Genomic DNA, 19,673 nt, shown 5'->3' with positions numbered 1-19,673 from the left:
TTTCATGGTACTGTTAACGTATGTATACAATGCACTGAGAGATTTAAACAATTGTCTTTGCACAATTATTATTTATATAACACCATTATATTTAGTGTTGAGCGAAGCGAGCATCGGATGCTTCATCCGAAGTCACTTTGTTCAAAACTTCGGAATAACACAACGGAGATTCGTCTCCGCACAGTACTAGAATGTATTGGCTCCGATGAGCCGAAGTTAGTTATTCACAAAGTCGCGCGTGACTTTGTTGAATAACTTATTTCGGCTCATCGGAGCCCATGCATTCTAGTACTGTACAGAGATGAATCTCCGTGGTGTTATTCCGAAGTTTTGAACAAAGTGACTTTGGAACAAGCATCGGATGCTCGCTTCGCTCAACACTACATATTTTTTGCAGAATTACACTAAAAAGGATTGAATGCAGAATTACTGACAACTGCAAGAATTTAATACAAATCTGAAATGTAAAGGTGGCGGAAGGGAAATCTGGAGGCGTAAGTAACAATGATTAGGTAGTTTGTTAAAAAAAAAAACAGTTTTACGGTAAATAAAGAAAAGGGTACTTGCAACTTCCCTATGGCCTATGTGCATTACTTTACATTTATCGACATTAATCTTGCCTACTGCTCCAACTTATGACTTAGCAATATAAGGGTAATTTGACTATAAATGTTGTCTTATTGTTTTCTCGTATGATGCCCAAGAATATACTATTTATACAAATTGGTTTCCTTTTATTCTGAAACATTTTGGGTATAAACTTATTACACAATTCATTTTCCATATTGTGAAAACTCCTCATTTTTGTTTTCTGTACATTAACCTCTTCCTGACCCTGTGACCTTGCGTCGTACCTGTGGGCGCTGGTCAGGTCTTCAAAGATGGCACCCACTCACACAGCAGCGATATCTAGGGCTAAAGTTGCCAATAACACCAATCACAGACATTTAACTCCTCAGATGCCATTGTTAATTGTGACCACTGTACATTGTGAGGTAGCTTTCCCCAGGAGCACCACACACACTGCTCCCATTAGCATAGTTTTTCTTGTGTTTTACTACTTTCCTACGATCCGCAGTGATCGTGGCAAAGTAGTAATACACAAGAAAAACTATGTAAATGTGGTATCACTGTAATTGTACTGACCCATAGAATGAAGAGAACAGGTCAGTTTTACCGCATAGAGAATGCTATAAAAACAAAACTCATAAACGATGTCAGAATTTTTATTTTATTTTTTTCCCAATTCCACCCCATTTGGATTTTTTTTCCACATTGAATGTAATATTAAATGGAGCCATTAGAAAATACAACTTGTCCCACAAAAAATAAAATAAAAAAAGTTGTGGCTCAGGGAAGGCAGGGGGTGAAAAATGAAAATGCGAAAACACCTTGAGCTGAAAGAGTTAACAGTACACAATCCCAGTCAACAAGAATAGGACAGGTTATATTTTTTTGCGGACCACGGAATGGAGCAACGGATGTGGACAGCACACGGAATGCTGTCCGCATCTTTTGTGGCCCCATTGAAGTGAATGGGTCCGCATCCAAGCCGCAAAAACTGCACCACACACACTGCTCCCATTAGCATAGTTTTTCTTGCGTTTTACTACCGTATTTTTCGCCCTATAAGACGCACCGGCCCATAAGACGCACCTAGGTTTTTGAGGAGGAAAATAAGAAAATAAATATTTTGAACCAAAAGGTGTGCTTTTGGTGGGTTTTGAACTAATTGTGGTCTGTGGATGGCACTGTTATGGGGGATCTGTGGATGGCGCACTGTTATGGGGGATCTGTGGGTGACGCACTGTTATGGGGGATCTGTGGGTGACGCACTGTTATGGGGGATCTGTGGGTGACGCACTGTTATGGGGGATCTGTGGGTGACACTTATGGGGGATCTGTGGGTGACACTTATGGGGGATCTGTGGGTGACACTTATGGGGGATCTGTGGGTGACACTTATGGGGGATCTGTGGGTGACACTTATGGGGGATCTGTGGGTGACACTTATGGGGGATCTGTGGGTGACACTTATTGGGCTCTCTGGATGGCACTGTTATGAGGATCTGTGTATGACAGTTATGGGGGGATCTGTGGATGACACATATATAGCATCTTATGCTATGTGTCATCCACAGATCCCCTCCATAAGTGTCCCTGTAGTGAATGACCCTCAATACACGGGCTGGGGGCCGGCATCTGCTTTTATAATGACAGCGGGGCCCGTGCAGTGACTGTATTCTACTACACGGGCCCCGCTCACTGTATAATCGTATCTCTAATAGTAAATTGTTAGGCATATAATCGCATAATGAGCGCTGTGTATTACTTACAACTACAAGCGCTCGCCGCTCGGTAGGTAGCAGAGAAGAGGGAGAAGGCAGGCCGGGAGGACAGGTGCTGGCAGCGTTAGTCATACGTCATGCGCCCACGCCGCCTGCTTCATTCATAAAGTGGGCGGCGCAGGCGCGTGACGTAGTGACTCACACTGCCAGCGCCCGTCCTCCCAGCCTGCCTCCTCCCTCCTGAGCGGTGAGCGCTTGTAGTTGTAAGTAATACACAGCGCTCATTATGCGATTATATGCATAACAATTTACTATTAGAGATACGATTATACAGTGAGCGGGGCCCATGTAGTAGAATACAGTCACTGCACGGGCCCCGCTGTCATTATAAAAGCAGATGCCGGCCCCCAGCCCCTCCTCCCTCACAGCTGATACACCCGCCGCGATGCGTGTATCATTGAAAACTCGGCAAAATCAGCAGCATTTGCCGTATAAGACGCACTGCTATTTTCCCCCCACTTTTGGGGGGGGAAAAGTGCGTCTTTATATGGTGAAAAAACGGTACTTTGCCACGATCCGCTGTGATCGTGGCAAAGTAGTAATACACAAGAAAAACTATGTAAATGTGGTATCACTGTAATTGTACTGACCCATAGAATGAAGAGAACAGGTCAGTTTTACCGCATAGAGAATGCTATAAAAACAAAACTCATAAACTATGTCAGAATTGTGTTTTTGTTTTGTTTTTTCCCAATCCCACCCCATTTGGATTTTTTTCCAGCTTCCCACTACATTGAATGTAATATTAAATGGAGCCATTAGAAAATACAACTTGTCCCACAAAAAATAAAATAAAAAAGTTGTGGCTCAGGAAGGGCAGGGAGTGAAAAATGAAAATGCAAAAACACCTGGAGCTGAAAGAGTTAACAGTACACAATCCCAGTCTACAAAACTAAATGCATCCCTTTGATCACTACAATTTGCATTTCTCATATCTACAACTACTGTTTGCACCGTGTTATTATTAAATATCAAATATCATATCATTAAAACTAACCATATTATGGTACTACTGCCCATGTGTTCCTGGATCTGAACATTTGATATTGCATCTAGCCAATTACGCATAATCAAGATAACTATTCCCCGTGCATGATCAAGAAATATATCTTGAAATGGAAATATAAACTTTTTTCCCAGTTATTGGTCATAGACTGTTTTCCATTTGAAATGTACATTTTCACATTTTGTAAGCTTTTCCACTTTCCTGGTTTGGTGCGATCAATAAAAGCTCAGAGAACTCCTACAAGCAGAACTGATCTTAGCAACAAACGGTAAAGTTATGATACTTAAAGGGTCACTGACTTTTCAGAAAACTTTTAATATGTCTTAGAGACATATCAAAGGTTTAGAAAGGTTGGGGTCTGAGTACTCAGACTCCGACTGATCACTAGAATGAGTAGAGAGAATATCATACTCTCTCCTCACTGCAGGAAACAGAGTCGAGACGGGCCCTTAGACTTTCTATTGAGTTTGTGTCTCTTCCTCTCCTACAGTGAGGAGCACTATATGCAAGTGCTTCTCTCTCCTCATTCTAGAGATAAGTAGGGGTCAAAGTTTCATGGCCTTTGGCAATAGCCTGGTGCATCTTGGGAGGCACAGAATTAAGAAGTCTGACAAATGGCAGATACCTCTAGTATTCATTTGTTTTCTGGACATTTCCACAGTTTTTGGTGCATTTCCTGTTATACTTTAATTATGACTAAATAAATATAGCCAAAAGTAAATCTAGGCATACTGTAGGTAAACCCAGCATAGGTTAAAAGCGCAATATAAATTTATCCAGAGATGCCTACTTTATGGTTTAAACCGTTTGAAATAAAAGACTTGTTTTTAAAGGCAGTGGATGCTGGAGAAAAAAAAGCACCATAATCAACTAACCAACCACAATTCTACTTCAACTGAGCAGTGAGCTGGTTCCACATCATATTGGTGTGATTTTGCATATTTATTTACCATGCTACCTAGGTTTTGCAGATTAACATATGGGGTTCTGTATATATGTATCAATACCTTTACAGCATTTTTTTTTTTGCTTTGACAGGTTAAAATTTGTGGGGGGAGGGGGGGGGGGATGAAAATACATATATTTCAAAAAATTGGAATTTGCCCAAAACAGAATATGGCACAAATTGTTGTGCAGATCTACACCTGGTATAGACTTAATTTCTATGACAAGTGTATATTTCATTTTCTAACTTTAGGAAAGCCCAAAATGCATGCGTCTTTCTATATATTTGGCACAAATTGCTCCATCAATCTTTTTTTCTAGCCTGGTGTATGAAATGCCACTTAACAAATGTGGACCTCACTTTTGTGGAAAAATGTCAATATAAGACTATGCTAACACCATATTTGCCAAAGTATATGCTTATATTTAAGTGTTCTTGCATAGCCATATTTACCACCCCAACGCCTCCTACAGTTTTTTCCACTACATAGACAATAATATACCAAAAGGTGCGGATTGTTCCCAATTGGTGTGCTATTACTTTGTGACACGTTTCGCCGAATGGTTCATGAAATATTGGCATTTTTGTGGCGAAATTTGTCCCATAGGATTGAATGGCGGAATGTTCAAAACTAGAGTGGGAGCTGACAAAAGCTAGAGTGGGAGCTGAAAAATGAGGACATGATTTCTAAACTGCCACCACGCCCTCATTTTCAAGCCCACCTACACAAATCTTATATCAAAACATTCAGCTATCCCTGCTGTTACTAAAAATGTCAACAGCTAGGCCGCTAAGCCATAGTCCTGATAGTTTTTACAATATGACAATTTGTTTGCAACTCATGCTTCCCATTGATATTCATTGAAACTCCACTCTAGCCACCTCAAATTTGAAGGGCAATTTCTAAACGGCGATTGTGCCTTCATTTTTTATATTTTAGAGAGCCCTTCGCTGTAGCATTTATAATTTTTAAACTACAACCGTTTGAAGATGGCAACCGCCAGTAAAGTGAGCAAGTTGGAGCAGTTTGTTTTTAACTGCTTTTCTCTGCCCTTTCTGTAGAGTGAGTTGCCATAGGAATCCAGGTGTGTGAGTAGCCAGCAGAGTGACAAAAGCTAGAGTGTGAGCTGAAAAATCAGGACATGATTTCTAAACTGCCACCACTCCCTCATTTTCAAGCCCACCTACACAAATCGGCTGCTAATGTTTATATGTTTTAGGTCATCAATATCAGAAGCCTGGAAAACCTTTTTAATAATTTTTTATTTATTTATCTTATAATAGCAAATCAGACAGATTAAGGTTTTGGTCAACTAACCTTCATCAGACCATGTGTAAGAAGTCAGAAGAATTAACTCAACAGATCTAATTTCTTTGGTATGTTCCAGAAAAGCAGGGGTATTTAAGATGATGTATTTGTCAGTTTAAAATATTTAGGATTTTAGAGCAAGCACAAGTCATTTGCCTAAATCAGCTGTATTTAAGGACGGTACTAGCTTTGGAAAGTTTATTTTGATGAGTTTGCTCCAGGTGACTGCATTGCAACATGAGTACAGGAAGACAGAAGTGTTTGTTGTTTTAAAAACAGAAGTTTGCTAGATATATTTAGTGAGCACTTGTTTTATTGAGTAATTTTTTCATGTATCAGTCATAAGGATTTCTGGATTGGTGCAGTGTAATACTTGTCTGGCTACTGTTTTTCGTAGTACAATTTAGAACTTGGGGTGCTGTCCAATTAGTATGTGGTTGGCTGGTTTATATGGTGACATTTCTAGGCTACAGTCTTTGGTTTGTACTCTTCAGTGTGAGGTTACAAGTCTTTCCCAGCTAGTGTTCGATGTGAAGCAGCCCTATAAACAACTATCTCTCCCGCAAAGATCTCAGAGAGGAGTGCAGAGTGGACAAATGTTGGTTCTGGGAGAATGAGAGTTGTGGAGCATAAACGTGCTAATTTTGGGCTATCCTTATATGATTCTTATGGTGCGCCTTCTGAACTGGAATGTGATGTAGCTGCTAATACAAATAGGACTTCATATGTGCAGAATGATGTTGCTTCTAAGGGAGAGATGGTTTTGCATAAGGGAACAGAGAGGTGCAAACCAGCCAGGTGCGGTGGATGGAATAACCAAGAAGAGAAGGCAACCATTAGAGGTATTAATTTAGGACAGAATGGAGATGTGCTAAAAAAGATGAGATGTCTTCCAGGTGCCACAGTCAATATGGATAAGAAGCGTATTACAAATATAGTTAAGGCAGCAAGTAGGAATTGTGAAGTTGATCTGGTCACAAAATGCTTTGCTTTCTGGGGGAATTCTATCATTTCAGCCAAGAGCTTGGGCTACTTTCACACTTGCGTTTGGTGCGGATCTGCCATGCATCTGCACAGACGGATCCGTTCAGATAATACAACCGTCTGCATCCGTTCAGAACGGATCCGTTTGCATTATCTTTAACATAGCCAAGACGGATCCGTCTTGAACACCATTGAAAGTCAATTGAGGATGGATCAGTTTTCTATTGTGCCAGATTTAGTCATAGAAAATGGATCCGTCCCCATTGACTTATATTGTGTGTCAAAACGGATCCGTTTAGCTCCGTTTGGTCAGACTGACACCAAAACGCTGTCCGCCTCCAAAGCGGAATGGAGACGGAACGGAGGCAAACTGATGCATTCTGAGCAGATCCTTTTCCATTCAGAATGCATTAGGGCAAAACTGATCCGTTTTGAACTGCTTGTGAGAGCCCTGAACGGATCTCACAAACGGATATCCAAAACGCTAGTGTGAAAGTAGCCTAACAGGTTCAGTGACTTTTTCTGAGGTTTTACCGTTCTGTAATCAGAAACACCAGCCACTTCATATCTCAGAGTTTAAAGTGTGGTTAAAACAGAGGTATAAATCTGAAGGCTTTGTTAGCCATCATGCTGGTAGGTGGTCTAATAAGGAATTGTACAAGGACACAAATAACTGGGGCAGAATTCAGAAATTTTTGGGATAAACATTTAAACTAGATGAAGGGGACAGAAATTTAGTAGATCAGGATGATTTCTATCCCCAGTTAGAATGAAGCAGTGTGTTGGTATTGATCAGCATGTGGTTGCTTGTCCAGTAGATACCGGTCAAGAATAATACGGAGGGGAATAGTAAGGTTCTTCATACAGTGTCTACTAATGCTCGTAGGTTAGGAAACAAGCTATGTGAGCTAATAGCCAATGTTTAAGGAATATAATAACTGGGAAATAGTCATACGGTTACCTGGATAAACACTGTACAGGACAGACAGAGAGGACAGAAGAGGTGGGGGAGTAGCCATTTATATAAAGGAAAGTCTATAATCTACAATAATTAAGAGTTGGAAACTCTATGGATTTGCATGCAGGCGAAGTGTCATTAGAATTGGTGTGGTGTAGCCTCCAGGCCAAACTAAAGATTCTGATATCAAGTAGGTTAATGACATTTCTCAAATAGCATTAAAGGGAGATATTGTAGTTATGGGTGGCTTTAAGATGCCTCATGCAGATTGGAATATTTCTATTGCTCTGCTTTTTTTTTTTATATATATAGTTTTTGCCTTCCTCTGGATTAACTTGCAGGGTAGCAGGCTGAACTGGATGGACAGATGTCTTTTTCAGCCTCATAAACTATGCTACTATGTTAATATGGAAGAAAATCTGGGTTCCAGTGATCACCAATGTTTATGGTTTACTATGAAAACAGATTGGAAAAACTTCTACATTACGACCAAAGTATTAAACTTTAGAAAGACTATCTTCAAGTAAATGGGGAAGTGTTTAAAAAATAAATTAAAAGGTTGGGATAAAACAGCAAGAGAAAGCACTATTAAAAGTGGCCATCGTAAGGTCAACTAAACTATATATCTTAATTAACAGAAGTAAAAGGAAGAAGATACCACTATGTTTACTAGAGAGGTAAGTAATATAGTAAAAGAAAAGTCTTAATACAGGAAGTAAAAAGACTCTAGAAGTGTAGCTGATAGGGAGCTGTATAAAATTAGACAGAAGGAGGCCAAACATATTATCAAGGCCACCAAGGCATCAAAGGAAGAAGAAATGGAAAAATATATTAAGAAAAGAGATAAAACATTCAGGTATATTCGTTTTAAAAAGAAGAATAACTATGGGATTACTAAAATTAAAAATGGGGAAAATAATGTTGATGAGGATAAAGCTGTTGCTGACTATTTGAATAGTGACTTTTGTTCAGTATTTTCAGTAGGAGCGCTTAGGCCCCTTTCACACGGGCGAGTTTTCCGTGCGGGTGCGATCCGTGCGGCGAACGTATGGCACCCGCACTAAATCCTGACCCATTCATTTCTATGGGGCTGTGCACATGAGCGATGTTTTTAACGCATCACTTGTGCGTTCAGTTGAAATCGCAGCATGCTCTATATTTTCCGATTTTGACGTGACGCAGGCCCCATAGAAGTGAATGGGGTGTGTGAAAATCGGATGGCATCCGCAAGCAAGTACGGATGCCGTGCGATTTGCACGCATGGTTGCTAGGAGACCATCGGGATGGAGACCCGATCATTATTATTTTCCCTTATAACATGGTTATAAGGGAAAATAATAGCATTCTGAATACAGAATGCATAGTAAACCAGCGCTAGAGGGGTTAAAAAAATAAAATAAAATAATTTAACTCACCTTAGTCCACTTGCTCGCGAAGCCCGGCATCTCCTTGTGTCTCCGCTGCTGATGAACAGGACCTGGGGTGAGCTACTCCATTAAATAGAGCTTAAGGACCTTCGATGACGTCACTCCGGTCATCACATGATCTTTTACCATGGTGAATCACCATGGTAAAAGATCATGTGACGTACCATGTGATGACCGGAGTGACGTCATCGAAGGTCCTTAACCTGTATTTAATGGAGCAGCTCACCCCAGGTCCTGTTCATCAGCAGCGGAGACACAAGGAGATGCCAGCTTCGCGAGCAAGTGGACTAAGGTGAGTTAAAAAAAAATATTATTTTTTTTAACCCCTCTAGCGCTGGTTTACTATGCATTCTGTATTCAGAATGCTATTATTTTCCCTTATAACCATGTTATAAGGGAAAATAATACAATCTTCAGAACATCAATCCCAAGCCCGAACTTCTATGAAGAAGTTCGGGTTTGGGTACCAAACATGCGCGATTTTTCTCACGCGAGTGCAACGCATGACAATGTTTTGCACTTGCGCAGAAAAAATCGTGCATTTTCCCGCAACGCACCCGGCTCTTATCCGGGCAAAAAAACTCACGCCCGTGTGAAAGAGGCCTTAGACTTGTGAGGGTACTTTCACACTAGCGTTTTTCTTTTCCGGCATAGAGTTCAGTCCTAGGTGCTCTATACCGGAAAATAACTGATCAGCTTTATTCCCATGCATTCTGAATAGAGAGCAATGCAGTCAGGATACATCAGGATGTCTTCAGTTCAGTCTTTTTGACTGATCAGGACAGAGATAAAACCGCAGCATGCTAGGGTTTTATCTCCGGCCAAAAAACTGAAGACTTGCCGGCATTTTTTCCCATAGGAATGTATTAGTGCCAGATCCGGCATGCGCAGACCGAAAAAACTGTGAAAAAAATAAATGCCGGATCCGTTTTTCTGGATGACACCAGAAAGACGGAATTTGTATTTCAATGCATTTGTAAGACGGATCAGGATCCTGATCCGTCTTACAAATGCCATCAGTTGGCATACGTTTTGCCGCAAGTGTGAAAGTACCCTAAGAAGTTGTAAGAGAGGAGCTCCTGCTCTAACGGATTTCTTTAACCAGTCCCCTTAACAGGTGATGTTCCTGAAGATTGCAGAATGGCCAGTGTTGTACCCACAAAAAGGGTAGCAGAGAGTGGAAATTACAGACCAGTGAACTTAACACCTGTAGAAGAAAAAATAGTGTAAATCCTCTTAAAAAAGAAAAAAATAAAATTATTGGACCCAAAACTGCATGGTTTTACTAATGTCAAACTAATCTTATGGATTTCTTTGACTATTTCACAAAGTGTTGGATGAAGAAGGTGCTGTGGATATTGCCTGCCTGGATTTTAGCAAAGCCTTTGATCCAGCAGATGTGGTTGGGAAATCTATAATAAGGGAATTTAACCCCTTCAGGACCCTGCCATTTTTCATCTTAAGAACCAGGCAATTTTTTGCAAATATGACATGTGTCACTTTATGTGGTGATAACTTTAAAACGCTTTTACTTATCCTGGCCATTCTGAGACTGTTTTCTCGTCACATATTGTACTTCATGACAGTCGTAAATTTGAGTCAAAATTAGGGGTGCACCGAAATGCAAATTCTGGTCCGAAACCGAAACCGAAAATTCAGGATACCCTTGACCGAAAACCGAACCGAAACTGCCTTTTTGCCCAAATACTTTTAAAATACTTTTTTTAAGTAAAAAAAAAAGGAAAGTGAATTAAAATATAAAGTTAAACAGATACATAGATATTATACACACAATGCCACCCAAAGTGGTTATTTAAAAAAAAAAATTCACTCTCCCCCCCCTCCCTCCCTTGTCACTCTCATTCTACCCCCCCTTGTCACTCTCATTCTACTCCCCCCCTCCCTTGTCACTCTCATTCTCCCCCCCTCCCTTGTCACTCTCATTCTACCCCCCTCCCTTGTCACTCTCATTTTACACCCCCCCCTTGTCACTCTCATTTTACACCCCCCCTCCCCCTCCCTTGTCACCTCTAGTGTAGCCTGTGTAGCGTGGCCGAGCTCTGTTCGGTCCGCGGTACAGGAGCATTTGTTTCTTGTACCCGGCCGGACTGAAAGGAAGTGCACACTAAGTGAGCACTTCCTGTCAGTCCGGCCGGGTACAGGAAACAAAAGCTACTGTACCGCGGAACGAACAGAGCTCGGCCACGCTACACTAACAACAGCAGTAGCACAGAGCAGACACAGCAGGCTGCGCAGCACTGAGCAGGAGATTCTTTAGAGCGGCAAGCGTTTAGGAGGCACAGCATGAGGGGCGCCGCCGGCCGGCCGCCCGAACGTATATAACCAACCATATTTTCTGCCGATATGTACCAATATCGGCCGAAATGGATTAGGCCCATTTTCGGCCGATATTTTCGGCCGCCGGAATTTCGGTGCACCCCTAGTCAAAATATTTCATTTTTATTTATAAAAAAAATACCAAATTTACCAAGGATTTGGAACAATTTGCATTTTTAAAAATGTATATTTCTCTGTTTTTAAAACAGATAGTAATACCTCCTAAACTAGTTATTACTTTATATTTCCCATATGTCTAATTCATGTTTGAATCATTATGTAAATGACATTATTTTTTTTTGGGACGTTAGAAGGCTTAGAAGTTATAGAAGCAAATCTTACAATTTTTAAGAAAATTTCCAAAACCCAATTTTTAAGGACCAGTTCAGGTCTGAAGTCACTTTGTGAGGCTTACATAATAGAAACCGCCCATAAATGGTGCCATTTTAGAAACTACACCCTCAAGGTATTCAAAACTGATCTGACAAACTTTGTTAACCCTTTAGGTGTTCTACAAGAATTAAAGAAAAATTAAGATGAAATTTCTAAATTTTACTTTTTGGGCAGATTTTCCATTTTAATCCAATTTTTTCTGCTAACAAAGGAACAGCCAAACAAAACTCTATATTTATTACCCCGATTCTGTAGTTTACAGAAACACCGCATACGTGGTCGTAAACTGCTGTACGGGCACACCGCAGGGCGCAGAAGGAAAGTAGCGCTATGTGGTTTTTGGAGGGCAGATTTCACTGGGATAATTTTAAGTTGCCATGCCACATTTGAAGACCCCCTGATGCACCCCTAGAGTAGAAACTCCAAAAAAGTGGAAACTACAGGATAATGTGGCAGTTTTGTTGGTACTATTTTAGGGTCATATGATTTTTGGTTTCTCTGTATTAGACTTTTTGTGTTTTGGCACAGTTTTTATTTTTTGTTTTTTTTTAATGTTCATCTGACAGGCTAGATCATGTGCTATTTTTATAGAGCAGGTTGTTACGGACGCGACAATACCAAATATGACTACTTTTTGGTTGTTTGTTTCAGTTTTACATAATAAAGCATTCTGAAAGCCATAGTTTTTCATTTTTTTGGGGTTACCGTAGGGGCTCATTTTTTGCGGGATGAGATGACGGTTTGATTGGTACTATTTTAGGGTGCATATGACTTTTTGATCACTTGGTATTACACTTTTTGTGATGTAAGGTGACAATAAACGGCTTTTTTGACACTTTTTTTTATGGTGTTCACCTGAGTGGTTAGGTCTTGTGATATTTTTATGCAGCAGGTTGTTATGGACATGGCAATACCTAATATGTATACTTTTTTACATTTACACAATAAATTCATTTTTGAAACCAAAAAATGTATGTTTTAGTGTCTCCATATTCTGAGAGCCATAGTTTTTTTTTTTTTTTGGCGATTGTCTTAGGTAGGGTCTCATTTTTTGCGGGATGAGACTACAGGACTTCAACTTCTGGGCCTGATCCCCTCTGCAATGTATTACAATACATCCTGTATTGTAAGACATTGCATGTTAGCTTGTATGCTGACAGCCTGCCTGTGAGACCCAGCCTAAGGGCTGGATCTCACAGGCTTCCATAGAAGGCAAGCCCTGATGCCTATGGAAGCCATCGGGCTAGCCTTCTCTGCCATGACCACGGCATACAAGGCATCAGTGTTTTTTACCGATGCCGGCGTATGCAGCAGGGGCCCAGCTGTCAGTGACTGCCGGGTCTGTGTCGCTGATCGGTCGGGCGCAGCTCCTGCAACCGCCCGATCAGCCCGCCTTACATGTACAGCACTGGTCCTTAAGTGACGTCCACCAGCGCCATACATGTACGGCACGAGTCTTCTACTGGTTAAACATGCCTATCTTCCATGTTTCTATGTCAAAGAATTTAAAAAATGGAGATCAAACTGAATTAATCAATGCCACATTGGTCGACCAGCAGGTTCATCCAACAGTTTATGTATTTTTGGTAAAAGATATATTATAGGTGTGATCGGTGATGGTTTTTTATTAAAATATGTGTTACAGCAGGGGGTGTGGACCCACTGTACTAACCAGTTTGACACTCTAAGGGTGTTATCCTGGCAGTTCCCTGGTATTCACCCTTTAAAGGCTACAGTATGTACACCTTTTGGGATTTTTTTTATTTTTTATTATTGCATTATACTTATTTTGAGCTAAAAATCATTTTTTAAATTGGTCTTTATTAACAATATGGAATCTTTTTCTGTACAGAGCTGAGATGCTCTACTAGCTGCCTGTGGATTTTTTGTCTTTTCCGTCATCTGAGGAGTAGACGGACTTCTTACCTGTGCTCTCTCACATCATAAACATTCATTAAAGCCCAATCCTTATCTTACTGATAAGAATGTGGCTTAAATAAGTGTTTATGGCCTATCAGTAGTTTAGAAAAAAGGGTAATTAGATGACCAGCACAAAGTGAAAGTACCAGTCACACAGTTAGAAAAACAATTAACCGTTTGTGACTGAACAGCTCAATATATTTTTTTTCCCAATTTTTTTTAATTAAAGATCAAACTATTATTTTCCATAAATATTCAAATCAACATTGTTATTACTTTTCTACCTTTACCCATAATACCCCACTACCCACCCTCCCCTTTGCGATGCGTCTCTCTAAAGAAGGAGTTAAGTGAACAAAGACTACAATTTCCAAACACCCTACATCCTAGTCCTTTTTTCCTCTATATGTCTTTCTTTATAAAGAACCTTTTCATATGTCTTGATCTTATTAACCAAGTTTAACCATGTAGTTGCATTTGGTGTATCCAGTGAAAACCAGACACGTGTAACCAAGAGTCTTGCCAGAAACATTACTTTTAACTAAAGAATCTATTCATCTTTATGGCAGTTTACCCTAGATAGATCCCCCTAATACCCAACATTCCACCATAAAAGGGATCCCTACTTTTAATATTCTGGTAATAACAGTGTCACTTGCTTCCCAATACTCTTTTAGTTCTGTACAAAACCAGAACATATGCAAATAATTAGCCCCAGGTGAATAACACCGTGGACAATTAGATGTATTTCTCAAACCACATTTATTAAGCCATGATGGCGTAACATAAACTCTAAGCAAAATATTCAACTGAACAGCTCAATATTTTTATTAAAGGCCAATTAAAAATATGATTTTTAGCCAAAAATAAGTTAAATGCAATCGTAAAAAAAATTGACTCCAAAAGGTGTACATAACCTTTAGCCGCTGTATGGGGATCTGGACTTCGCCACGAGGAATCCACCAGGCTGCAGCTTCTAAAATAGTGTGGCTGTAGGCTGACCCTAAAAGCTCAGACACCATCACACTGGGCAAGGTTAGTTATATACTTTGGGGTAGCCAGTCATAGGTTGTATGAGCTCCCACTGTCCCGGCCACCAGAGAGGTTTGCACTTTTTTCTATAGTGTGCAAGCATGGCCACCACTGATGAATTGCAGGATGGTAGCCACCATGGAAACGAGCAGTGTATAATGGGAGGGAAAAATTTATCCAGCCAGCAAAGGAGGCAATATGGACAATAACAATACATTGGTAAGGCTTCTTTCATACTTGCGTTTTGTGCGGATCTGTCATGGACCGCTTGTGAGAGCCCTGAACTGATCTCACAAACGGAAAGCCAAAAGGCGAGTGTAAAGTAAACTAAGAGGCTTGTATTAACTTCCTCTACATGGTAAATGCCACTTGCTGAACTGAAACAATCCCTTTAAGGGCCTATTTCTCAATACTAGAGAGATTCTTAGAATAGTAAAAATCTCCTCTAGAGACAGTAATTTTTTCTACACACATGAAATAAAAGTTTCAACACCTTTATCGTTTTTTGGTGAGTTAAAGTCGCTCTTATTATGTAATGCCAAATCACTCCACGTTTATGGGGATTTTTTTAAATAAATAATCTATTTCTAAGATTGTTAGTCTCAAAAAAATGCATTCTCAATTGATTAGATGTGCAGAAGGTTAATGAGAAAGTATCTAATGAGAAAGTGTCCCGACTTGTTTTAGAAATGTTCCCTACTTGGAATCTGGTTCTTATCTGTAGTCGACTTGCCACATTGGTCCTCAAGCCATCTTCTTGTATTTTTCAGAAGTGTCTCCAATCTCTGCCTAAAAAAAAAGAGTTCATCTGTGGAATTCTCAAATTTCCATGGTATTTGCTTTTCAAACTTGTATGTTGATAGATTTGATGTGGAGTTGCACCCACAAGGCATAGCCTGTTAATCTATTGGCATCCTGCCATCTATAGGCCCAAACTTTTAGATGCATAAACTTCAGTCTCTTCTTCTTTTCACTTTATTTGACTTGATCTGCTAAGACTACTTTCACACTCGCGTTTTGGCTTTCTGTTTGGGAGATCAGTTCAGGGCTCTCACAAGCGGTGATTCCACAAGTCCCACAAGTTTGCATTCTAATGCATTCTGAATGGAAAAGGATCCGCTCAGAATGCATCAGTTCGCCTCCATTCCGCTTTGGAGACAGACACCAAGTTTTGGTGTCCGTCTGATGAAACTGAGCGAATAGACACAATAGAAAACGGATCCGTCCTTCATTGACTTTTAATTGTGTTCAAGACGGATCCCTCTTGGCTATGTTACAGATAATACAAACTGATCAGTTCTGAACGGAAGCAGACAGTTGTATTATCTAAACGGATCTGCACAAAATGCAAGTGTGAAAGTAGCCTTAGATATAGGTTCCCCTTTCTTTAGGAGCTCTGAATTCTCCTTCTGGCAATTATTTAATTCTTGTTCAGTTGACTGTAGGTACTGTCTCCGTTTGTTAATGGATATTTGTAGATCGATGGTCAAAGTCATCAATTCAAATGAGCATTTCTGGAATATTTGCTCAAATTGCTTAAAATGTTGTATTATCTTTAACAGACTTGGGAGAAGTATAACTCTTAGGCTTCAGGAAATCCTGTGGATCCTTACATATTCAGCAGCCCTTGCACAGTGAAGTTTAGAATGTAGTAATCTTTAGGGGACTATTGAAAGCACCATGTTCATAATTCACTTGGTGAAACTTGTAAAAATGGGGAAACAGTGGGTGAGTATGTAAGATAACATGCTGGATAATGAAAAGGCTTGTGGGTAAAGATAGATAACAGTATCTCGCACTCTGGAATAGCATTTTAGGACTGGCGAGGAGTATCACTTGGAGAGACAACTGCAGCAAAGTATACCAGACAACGGCAACTGTCTCTCCGCAGTGGTAACCTATTGGCACAGCATATCAAATGAATGTAGACAGATTGAGCTAAGTATGGCAAACAGCAGCAGCTAGTACTTTGGAGTGGTACTCATCTAAATCTAGCAGCTGGAGCAAAATTCGGTCAACGAAACAAGGACATGGTCAAACAGAGCCTGTAAAACGAAATCCATACAAGAAAGTAATAAACAGGAGCACAACTCTATAGGATATATAGAACTGAGTAAAAGAAACAATTGAAAGCCTTTGTTTTAAATCTGCTGCGCCAGACAATTCATGCTCAAAAACTCTCTGATATAACTGAACTAAAACAATTCTGCAAAGAATAGAAGCCGAAAAAACCCCTCAAAAGTGATGGAAAAGACTCATCACAAGTTATTGCGAACATCTGATTGCAGTTGTTATTGCCAAGGGTGGCACAACCAGTTAACAGGTTTAGGAAGCAATCACTTTTCACATGGGTGATAAAGATGTGACTGTGTATGTGTGTGTGTGTTCAGGAGTCTGCAAGAGCTGCTGGGTCTTAGCAGTCCCATATTTGCAGCTTCTATCCCTGCCCCCAGCGACCATAAACCATATATCAAAATGACAGATATGGAAAGGCGGCATAACAAAAAAATATAAATAAAATGCAGTTGCATGTTGTGCTATTAACAAAAAAATAAACCAGACTCTCCCCTGTAAGAGTATTCTTTCAAGAATATTGGGAGAAGTTCTGGAATGATGTGACAAAGAAATGAAAAACAACAAATTATGATTTAATGATAAATAATTTATATAAAATGAATGTTACTTCCACCTCTCCTTTACAATTACCACAAATACGTTTTGCTCGTTCGTGGGGTTATTGGCTACACTTTTAGACGGGCAGATTGTCGGGAACGAGCGTTGCAGGCCATCTAAATCCACCTTAACACACCCCTCATCTGCAGCCTTTGTCTCTAGTGGATAAAGATAAATGGTATACCTCTCCATCAGGTATTAGGGCCCGTTCACACGGAGAGTTTTACAGAGTAATTTTGGTGCACCGAAATTCCGCCCATGGCCGCGTCGTTTTTGCTTCCCATACATCTCTAAAGGAGGCAGCGATGAGGATCACGGAGCAGTGGCTTATAGCTGTGGCCACGCTGAAAAGGGACATGTCCGCTCCACAATCCTCAACACTGCCTCCCATTGAACTAAATGGTAGGCAGAAAGGACACAACTGCTGGTGGTTTTAGGTGAAATTTTGGTGTAACTGTCCACACCAAAATTACGCTGTAAAATCCGCTATGTGAACTGGCACTTAGAAAGCCTGATGAAGCACAATGCTAAGTGACAGATGTTCCCTCCGGCGTCCTCCTTGTGGGTCCCTCTTCTGGTCCTGTCTTCTCTGTCCCGCCTCCACTGGGCTAAAATATATGCTTAGATGATGTTCCAGAACGTACCATATAAACACTTGGCTGTCACGGACGTTCCCGCGACAGGTGGCAGGAGATCGGTGAGACTGGCAATACGTGGTTTGATCTGACAGGTTTTCCTTGTGGATCATTAGGCGTCTGTGTTGTTTCTGGTAATGGCCACATCCCTTGCCTCAGGTGTTGCTAATGTGGTCATTTAACTTTCCTTATTTATTGTTGCTTCTCCCACAATGCTGTGCGGTTTATAGCTTCAGTTGTGGATAGCTGGTGTGTGGATCTCGTCAGAGTTCCTGGTGCTTCCATAGCCCCTTTGAAGTTAAGTCTTTCCTTTCCCTTTTTTTTATTTTGTTTCGGTTCTGTGTGTTGCATTTTCCTATTGTTTGTATTAGGCCTGAAGGAGACTCCTATTCGTCCTTCTTTTGGGAAAAACAGGTAGTATTAGAGCTTACTAATGGACTAGTAGATCCCTGAGATTATGGACCTGTCAGGGGACTGTGATGGTGAGCACTTGTCTTGAAAACATTAGGTTCTGTTCTGCCCTAGGGGGAAAAAGTTCTAAAATTTACTCTACACTTTTGCTTCATCCACATCTTCTCCCATTCCCTGGACACGTGTGCTATGCTACTATGGGACGTCCCTATGTGAGGGACAGTCCAGGACCCTACTTGCCACCCATAAAGCAGGGAAAATGCAGAAAACCATGCCACTTATTCCAGTCATGTTTTTCCTTATAGACATTATCAAAGACATTGGTTGCACATGACTCCGATTTGGCAGAAGACCAACCATGATGACACCTGCCCAGTGGTAGGAAAGTGCCCATCTACTGGTCTCTAAAAGAACAACCATTAAAACACTATAAAAGCCATGGGCTGGTGGGTCCAAGCAGAGTCAGCATGTATATTCCAAGCTCCACTGCCCCTTCCATCTAGCGCATACGTTGCCAACTCTCCTGAAACGTCAAGGAAGTTCACGTAACAAGTGGAGACCTCCCAGATGAGCTGGCAAATCTCTTGCACAGCTCATGGTGGGATTTCTTCTCTAGCCATCCATGAGCTAAGGCCAGTTTCACATGGTCATGGCCAGTCCCAGAAACACACTCCATGCAATGGCTGCATTTTCCAGACTGAACACTGGTGCTCTGACTAGAACTGACAGCATCATAATGATTTATGATGCTGTGAATTCCTGTCTGACTGCAGGTCTACTGTACACACACCATTATGTACAATAGACATGCGGTTGGGCAGGAACTCACAGCTTCATCAATCAATATGATGCTAGGAGTCCGGGGTCAGCGGAGAAGTGTTCTCTCCTGGTACTATGGCCATCACACGACCAGCCCGGCAGCCATACGTGCTTTACGCTGCCAGAATTAAAGTAAAATTGCGGTGGCGTCCGCGCAGTAGTGTCAGCCTCTAGAGCTGCCGTTAATACAGCAGGTGGTCTAAAGCCATGGCTGCGCCAAGAAGGCACTTGTCCCTTCTTAACACTGCCCAGACCCAACTGGAAACTATGGCAGGTCTTCGCTCCTGGTCTTGCTCCATGCAATACAACTAAGCGTACTTTCACACTTTTCTTCTGGTATCGAGATCAGTCACAGGGGCTCAATACCGTAAAAAAACTGATCAGTTTTGTCCTAATGCATTCTGAATGGAGAGCAATCCGTTCAGGATGCATCAGTTCAGTCACTGTATGGTCTTTGGACGGAAACACTTGCTGG

Source organism: Bufo gargarizans, chromosome 4 (genome assembly GCF_014858855.1).
Source record: "Bufo gargarizans isolate SCDJY-AF-19 chromosome 4, ASM1485885v1, whole genome shotgun sequence".
Classification (NCBI taxonomy): Eukaryota; Metazoa; Chordata; class Amphibia; order Anura; family Bufonidae; genus Bufo; species Bufo gargarizans.
This window is presented reverse-complemented; position numbering follows the sequence as displayed.